Source organism: Gossypium arboreum, chromosome 4, assembly GCF_025698485.1.
Source record: "Gossypium arboreum isolate Shixiya-1 chromosome 4, ASM2569848v2, whole genome shotgun sequence".
Taxonomy (NCBI): Eukaryota; Viridiplantae; Streptophyta; class Magnoliopsida; order Malvales; family Malvaceae; genus Gossypium; species Gossypium arboreum.
In genome coordinates, this window is record NC_069073.1 from 19055585 (window position 1) to 19064473 (window position 8889).

The window sequence follows — 8889 nt, forward strand, 5'->3', positions numbered from 1 at the left end:
GTGGCTTTAACACATATGCTGTTACTGGTGTCTTTGCCACATATGTCGTCATTGGCGACTTTCTTTGTGATATTTATCGCGTTTGTTTGCGTTCTTATTACTGGCATCTTTGCTGCGACATTGGTGTGTTGACTGGGTGGGTCGACTTTGTCCCCACATGGTGTGTTGGTTGGTACGGAGCGGTATGTTGGCTGGTTTGGGTTGGGTTGCATCATTGTACTAAATTGATATTGTATTGGGCTAAGGCCTACACTGTACTGTTTCTAAACAGGGCTCCGGCCTAAACTGTGTTTCTCACTGTTTGTTTATTATTGGGATTGCACACTGAGTTTTCGTAAACTCGCCCAACTGTTTATACTATACAGGCAATCCTTAGGTGGATCAGTGCTGCGAGGGACTCGAAGATGGCCACACTACTGCTCCTGTTTTATTTTAATTGGTGTTTATTTGCTATTAGATTTCGTTTTGGGTTTTGAATTATGTAATAAGGCCTCTTTAAATTTCTAGCTTTTAATTTGGGGATTTTTTCTTATCATGAATTATGTCTGTTAAAAGTAGAACGCAGTTTTCCAAAATGATAACTATTTTCAAAACACTGCGTTTTCGCAACAAATAGGGTTTTACAAGTAATGACGATTTAAAGTGAATAACGAATAGTTAGAACTATTTGAGTTCAAACAAAGAGGCTATAAATTTCTAAACGGGTTTTCATAAGCTAGAGCAAGTTAAAAGCACTCCAATGTGACACACCAGATTCAGTCATAACGTCTTGGTCGGGTTTGGGATGTTACATTTAGTGGTATCAGAGTCAGGTTACAAAAACTCGCCTAAGGAATTGGTTTTTAATTTTTTTGGAATTTCTAAAAATTATTTTTAAATGATTTGAAATACTTGGAAATATTTTACTTAATGTGTGGTACATCGAGTCTCTGGCACCGATTCTGTAAGTCATTCTGAAACTGTTGTTCGGTTGTACTGAAATGTAGTAAATAGAAATACTGTGACTTCTTTAGATTTTTAAGTTAACAACAGAACTGATATGGATTCTGAAGGTAAGCAAGGTCATAAGGGGTTGCCTGTTTCACCAGATCATGAGATTTTTTCGAAGACGGAGGTTAGGGTAAGTGCACCAACTTCGAGTAGTGATAACCTGAAGCTTGGTACTGAGGCACTGACTGGGTTAGTAAGCGAGGAACTGGAGGGAGTGTTTAAGTCCAGAGTTAAGGAGATTAGTGAAACGCTTCAGGCTAGGTGCTTGGATTGCAAGAAGAAGAGAGATCACAATTCTGTGAGGCTGAAGCCTCGTTCTGTGAAACGTGTTAAAATGATTTTGAACCTACCGGCATACGAGCATTATAAAAGGTATCATTCGGGTGAATGCCAGAGGAAGTTAGGAACATGTCTCAGATGCTGGTCTAAGGAGCTTCGGGTTCGGATTGCCAAGTTGCTTTTAAGTTAGGTATGTTTTATTTGGGTGTGATGATTAGGATGTAGAAATTGTATGCAGGTGATATCTATCTGCTCCAATGGTTAGATGCTTTGGGTATGTGTAAGAGGTTTCAAGTTCAAGTTAAAGTGTGTAAGTGTTATTGTGATCAGAGTGCGCAGTGAGAACGTAATGGTGTAGTCTGGGTTATGTAACTGTTTAGATAGTTGGAAATTTCGAGGACAAATTTTTTTTAAGGAAAGGTAAATTGTAACGCCCCGAATTTGGACCTAGAAGGAATAGGCCTTGAGCATGGGAACAATTAGGAGACTACACGTAAGTATTTAGTTGTGCAAGAAAATGGCATAAATGCATGCTAGCTTTAGTGGTTAAGTGTCCTGAGAAGTATTGGAGAAACCCTGGGTTCAAACTTGGGCTTTAGGAAAAAAAATTAATTTTAAGTGAATAGGGCCCTTGGTGCTAGATAGTAGGCTTCATTAATTAAATTAGGTAAAATGTGATACAAAGAGAGTTATGGTGTAGTGGTAGTGGCGTGTGGTGCTTCTAGGGAGTTTGGAAGTTCGAGTCACTCTGTGCACAAGGGGGTATTTATTTTACTTCTTTGTTGCGTGAGAAGTGGAGTCTGACTAGAACTTTGCAAGTTGGAATTTGAATGGGTCATAGAGAAAATCAAGGAGTATTTCATGGAGAGGTTTGTGGGGGGATAAAGGGAGAGATATTTGGAGAAAGTTAAGGAGTTTTGAAAGGGGTGGAAAAGGGGGGTGTGCCGAATTAGGACTCTCCATTTTGGCAAAGTGGGGTTTTTGCAATTAGTACTGGTTTGATATTACATTTCGTTTCTTTTCCTCTGGTGGCTGAATTTTGTCTTTGGGATATCCTTGTTCCCTTTCTTCGGGTTTTACACATTTGAGTCCATTTCAGTTTACTCATTTTCCTAATGTCTTTTGGATGATCGATTAAATCTTCTGTTCCTTCGTTCCTTTGTAAATTCTTTCAAAAGTTTAACTGGGTCCTTCCATCTTCTCATCACTATTGCTTTTGACGTTGCACAATGTTACTTTTTGGCGAATAGGTTCCCTCTCCTCTTGTTCTTCTACTCTTTTGATTTTCTTCTGGCTTGCCTCTGCTATTGCTTGTGCCAAACAACCTTTTTTTCTCTAGTTGTCGAGCATCTCACCACTCTGTTCATCTTTCCACTTCTTGTGTCTTGTTGTTGGGGCAAGTATTCTAGACTTTTCTTTTTCCCTCATCTCGTTCTTCTTCGGCCTTCGTGTCTATTCATTTTCAAGGGTTAGGCGAATACCCGATTTCAACTATAAGGACAACGGTTGTTCTATTTGTTCCTTATTAATAGTTCTTCTCTTCCCCTCTAACATTGGCTATTCTCTACCGGGTACTGTCAGGGTGACTGATCGATCTTGTGCCTCGATTTAGGGTGTACCGTAGGTGGGCCAATTACTACTACCCTCCACTCATACTCCTACATTTTGGTAAGTGTTTCCTTAGCTCAAGTGGTTTACTTTTAGGGTTTTATTTAACAAAATTAGGGTTAATGCAGATCTTTGCCAAGAAATGGGTGATCACTAGTTAATGGAGGATTAAACCCTACTTGCTTAATCAAGGTGAGTGTTATTTACTATTGGGGATTTAGTGTTCATATGAGGGTGGTTACCCGTAGTGATTAAGGACTAACATTGGGTCATAATTGGATGTAGGTTGGAGAACTCATGGTTTTGACACACGTTTTCGCAAATAGGTATGTATTGATACACTGAATAGACTGTAGAACAACAAAAGTAGAAAAGCCAAAAGAATGGCCTTTTAGCCACATGGGTGTGCGAGCGCACATGTGGTAAGCCAAGCCCACAAGTCATGGGCGTAAGACTGTAGAGGCCACCATGGGCGTCCTCATGGGTTTGGGTCTTTCTGGGCCATGATAGGCCTGAATGGGTCGTGGCGTGTGGGCCTACTTGGGCCCCATAATGCTCCTTTGGCCCATTTACACTGTTAGGACCGTCATAGTAATGCGAGTCGCTTGAGGCGACAATAAACCTTCTGATGGATCGATATGAGTACCTAGACCCCAAGGCAGGTAAAATAACCAAAATACCCATACAGGGTAAAATGACTATTTTACCCCTCGAGTGTAAATGATAGATTTGTGCTACGATTTGACTGTACTGAGCATGACATCCTGCATACTTGTATGATTTATGACATGACATTCTACATGGGGTTGGGATATTGATATGGAGGAAGTATACTGTACTGGTGGCTTTGCCACATATACTGTTACTATGGCTTTACCACATATATCGACATGGTAGCTTAGTTGTATATCGTTATTGATGACTTTGTTGCGTTATTATCTTGTGACTTTCTTTGTGACATTGGTGTGTTGGCTAGGTGGGTCGACTTTGTCCCCACATGGTGTGTTGGTTGGTATGGAGTGGTGTGTTGGCTGGTTTGGGTTGGGTTGCATCATTGTACTGAATTGATACTGTATTGGGCTAAGGCCCACACTATACTATTTCAGAATAGGGCTTAGGCCCAAACTATGTTGCTCACTGATTGTTTATTATTGGGATTGCACACTGAGTTTTCCTAAACTCACCAAACTGTTTATACTGTATAGGTAATCCTTAGGCAGATCAATGCTATGAGGGATTCCGAGATGGCCACACTACTGCTCTTGTTTTTATTTATTTGGTGTTTATTTGCTATTAGATTTTGTTTTGGGTTTTTAATTATGTAATAAAGCCTCTTGAAATTTCCAGCTTTTAATTTGGGGATTTTTGCTTATCATGAATTTTGTTTGTTAAAAGTAGAACGCGGTTTTCTAAACTGATAACTGTTTTCAAAACACCGCGTTTCCACAACACTTTTAAAATGCTTCTGCAAAAAATAGGGTTTTACAAGTAATGACGATTTAAAGTGAATAATGAATAGTTAGAAAGATTTGAGTTCTAACAAAGAGGATATAAATTTCGAAATGGTTTTCATAAGCTAGAGCAAGTTTTCGAAAAGCACTCCAATGTGATACACTAGATTCGGTCATAATGTCTAGGCCAGATCTGGGGTGTTACATTTAGTGATATCAGAGCCAGCTTACAAAAACTCGCTTGTGGAATGGGTTTTTAATTTATTGGAATTTCTAAACATTAATTTTTAAATGATTTAAAATACTTGGAAATGTTTTACTGAATGTGTGGTACACCGAGTCTCCTACGCCGATTCTGTAATTCATTCTGAAACTGTTGCTTGGTTGCACTAATTTGTAGTAAATAGAAATGCTGTGACTTTTTTAGATTTTTAGGTTAACGACAGAACTAATATGGATTCTGAAGGTAAGAAAGGTCGCAAGGGGTTACTTGTTTCACCAGATCTTGATATTGTTTCGGGGATGGAGGTTAAGGTAAATGCGCCAACTTCGGGTAGTGATAACCCGGAGCTTGGTACTGACGCACTGACTCAGTTAGTAAGAAAGGTGTTAGAAGGAGTGTTTGAGGCCAGAGTTATGGAGATTGGTGAAACGTTCCAGGTTAGGTGCTTGGATTGTAAGAAGAAGAGAGATCACAATTCTGTGAGGTTGGAGCCTCATTCCGTGAAACGAGTTAAAATGCATTCGAGCCTACCAGCTTCCGAGCATTATCAAAGGTATCATTCGGGTGAATGCCGGATGAATTCATGAACATGTCTCATATGCGGGTCTAAGGAGCATTGGGTTCGATTGCTAAGTCGCTTTTAAGTAAGGTATGTTTTATTTGGGGTTGATGATTGGGATGTAGAAATTGTATGCAGGTGATATCTATCTACTCCAATGGTTAGATGCTTTGGGTGTGTCTAAGAGGCTTCAAGTTCAAGTTAAAGTGTGTAAGTGTTATTGGGATCAGAGTGCACAGCGAGAACGTAGTGGTGTAGTCTAGGTTGTGCAACTGTTTAGATAGTTGGAAATTTCGAGGATGAAATTTCTGTAAAGAGGGGTGAATTGTAACGCCTCGAATTTAGGCCTAGAAGGAATAGGCCTTGAGCATGGGAATAGCTAGGAAACTGCATGTAAGTATTTAGTTGTGCAATAAAATGGCGTAAATACATGCTAGCTTTAGTGGTTAAGTGTCTTGAGAGGTGTTGGAGAAGTCCTGGGTTCAAACTTGGGCTTTAGCAAAAAAAATTAATTTGAAGTGAATAGGGCACTTGGTGCTAGATAGTAGGCTTCTTTAATTAAATTAGGTAAAATGTGATACAATGAGAGTTGTGGTGTAGTGGTAATGGCTTGAAGTGCTTCTAAGGAGTTTGGGAGTTTGAGTCACTCTGTGCACAATGGGGTATTTATTTTACTTCTTTGTTGCTTGAGAAATGGAGTATGACTACAACTCTACAAGTTGGAATTTGAATGAGTCATAGAAAAAATCAAGCAGGATTTCATGGAGAGGTTTGTGGAGGGATAAAGGGAGAGAATTTTGAAGAAAATTAAGGAGTTTTGAAAGGGGTGGAAAAAGGGGGTGTGCCGAATTAGGACTCTACATTTTGGCAAAGTGTGGTTTTTACAATCAGTACTGGTTTGATATTATTTTTTGGTTCTTTTCCTCTGGTGGCCTAATTCTTTCTTTGGGAGTGCTTTGTTCCCTTTATTCGGGTTTTGCACATCTGAGTCCATTTCAGGTCACTCATTTTCCTTAGGTCTTTTAGATGATCGATTAACTCTTTTCCTCCTTCCTTCTTTTGCAAATTCTTTCAAAATTTTAGTCGGGTCTTTCCCTCTTCTCATCACTTTTGGTTTTGACGTTGTACTGTGTTACTTTTGGCTGAATAGGTTCCCTCTCTTCTTGTTCCTCTACTCTTTTGATTTTCTTCTAGCTTGCATTTGCCATTGCTTGTGCTAAACAACTTTTCTTTTCTCTGATTGCCGAACATCTCACCACTCTATTCATCTTTCCACTTCTTGTGTCTTGGTGTTGGGTAAGTATTCTAGACTTTTCTTTTTCCTTCATCTCGGTCTTCTTCGGCCTTCGTCTCTATTCATTGTCTAGGGTTAGACGAATACCCCATTTCAGTATAAGCACAAGGGTTGTTCTCTTTGTTCTTTGTTAATAGCTCTTATCTTCCCCTCTAACATTGCCTATTCTCTATTGGGTACTGTCAGGGGTGACTGATCGATCTTGTGCCCCGGTTTAGGGTGTACTGTTTGTGGACTGATTGCTACTACCCTCCACTTGTAGTCCTACATTTCGATAAGTTGTTCACTTGGTTCAAATGGTTTACTTTTGGGGTTTTATTTAACAAAATTAGGGTTATTGCAGATCTTTGCCAAAAAGTGGGTGATCATTGGTTAAGGGAGGATTAAACCCTACTTGCTTAATCAAGGTAAGTGTTATGTACTATTGGGGATTTAGTGTTCATAGGAGGGTGGTTGTCCCTAGTGATTAAGGACTAACATTGGGTCATAATTGGATGTCGGTTGGAGAACTCGTGTTTTCAACACACATTTTCACGAACAGGTGTGTATTCACACACTGAATAGACTGTAGAACGGCAAAAGCCGAAAAGCCGAAAGAATCACCTTTTTACCACATGGGTGTGCGAGCGCACATGTGGTAAGCCAAGCCCACAAGTCATAGGCATAAGATTGTAGAGGCCACCATGGGCATCTTCATGGGTTTAGGCCATTCTGGGCCACGATGGGCTGGAATGGGTTGTGTGGGCCCAATGGGCTTGTGGGCTCTACACGAATAAATTCCACAGTATATGATAATTTTTGGAATGGGCTATGTAGTTCGCATGGGCGTGGTAAATTTTAGGCTAGATAGGCCACACGGACGTGTGGGCCTACTTGGGCCCATTTACACTGTTAGGACCGTTAAGGTTACGCGAGTCGCTCGAGGCGACTGTAGACCTTCTGATGGGTCGATATGAGTACCTAGACCCTAAGGCAGGTAAAATGACCAAAATACCCTTATAGGGTAAAATAACTATTTTACCCTTCGAAGGTAAATGACAGATTTGTGCTTCGATTTGACTGTACTGAGCATGACATACTGCATGGGGTTGGGATATTGATATGGAGGAAGTATACTGTATTGGTGGCTTTGCCACATATACTATTACTGGTGGCTTTGCCACATATATCGACATCGCCACTTTGCTACGATATCATATCGGCGGCTTTCTTTGCGACATTCTTCGTTAATCGGGTGGGTCGACTTTGTCCCTAAATGGTGTGTTGGTTGGTACGGAGTGGTGTATTGGCTGGTTGGGGTTGGGTTGCATCATTGTACTGAATTGATATCAGATTAATGAGGCCCACACTGCATCGCTTTCGATTAGGGCTCAGCCCGCATGTGTTGCTCATTTGTTTGTTTATTATTGGGATTGCACACTAAGTTTTTGTAAACTCACCCAATTGTTTATACTGTACAGGTAATCCTTTGGCGGATCTGTGCTGCGAGGGACTCAGAGATGGCCACACTACTGCTCCTGTTGTCTTTTATTTGGTGTTTATTTGCTATTAGATTTCGTTTTGGGTTTTGAATTATGTAATAACGCCTCTTTAATTTTTTAGCTTTTAATTTGGGGATTTTTTCTTATCATGAATTATATCTGTTAAAAGTAGAACGCGGTTTTCGAAAATGATAACTGTTTTCAAAACACTGCGTTTTTGCAACACTTTTAAAATGCTTCCGCAACAAACTGGGTTTTACATGTAATGACGGTTTGAAGTGAATAATGAATAGTTAGAATGATTTGAGTTCTAACAAAGGGGCTTTAAATTTCCAAACAGGTTTTCATAAGCTAGAGCAAGTTTTTGAAAAGCACTCCAATATGACACACCAGATTCAGCCGTAATGTCTAGGCTGGGTTTGGGGTGTTACAATAGCCTTTTTCTCACATATTTCTGAGCTAACATTGATGATATTATAATGGGCAACTCACTCGACTCATCAGATTCAATTCGAAGGATTTTATTATTCTGAAGTTTTAATTCAATAATCTTTCGTCTACAATTCACAACAGCATCATGTAGACTCAACCATTCCATACCCAGAATCACATCGAATTCATCAAGCAGTAAAAGCATCAAATTAGCCAAAAAATAGTAACCCCATGTCATCAAAGGACAATTCGTGCAAACTTTATCAACTAGAACATACTTTCCTATGGGGTTCAATACTTTAATCACAAATTCAGTAGACTCAACAGGCAAATTCTTACTAGACACTAAATTCATACAGACATATGAATAAGTCGATCCAGGATCTATCAAGGCAATTACATTAGTTTCATAGATAGAAAAAGTACCAGTGATGACATCTGGTGACGACACATCTTTGCAAGCGCAAATAGTGTAAGCTCTAGTTGGTGCTCTAGCCTCGGATCTCACAGTAAAGTCCTTTGTCATTCCTTTGCTACTAGTCACATTTTTCGTATTTCTAGGTAGTCTCCCT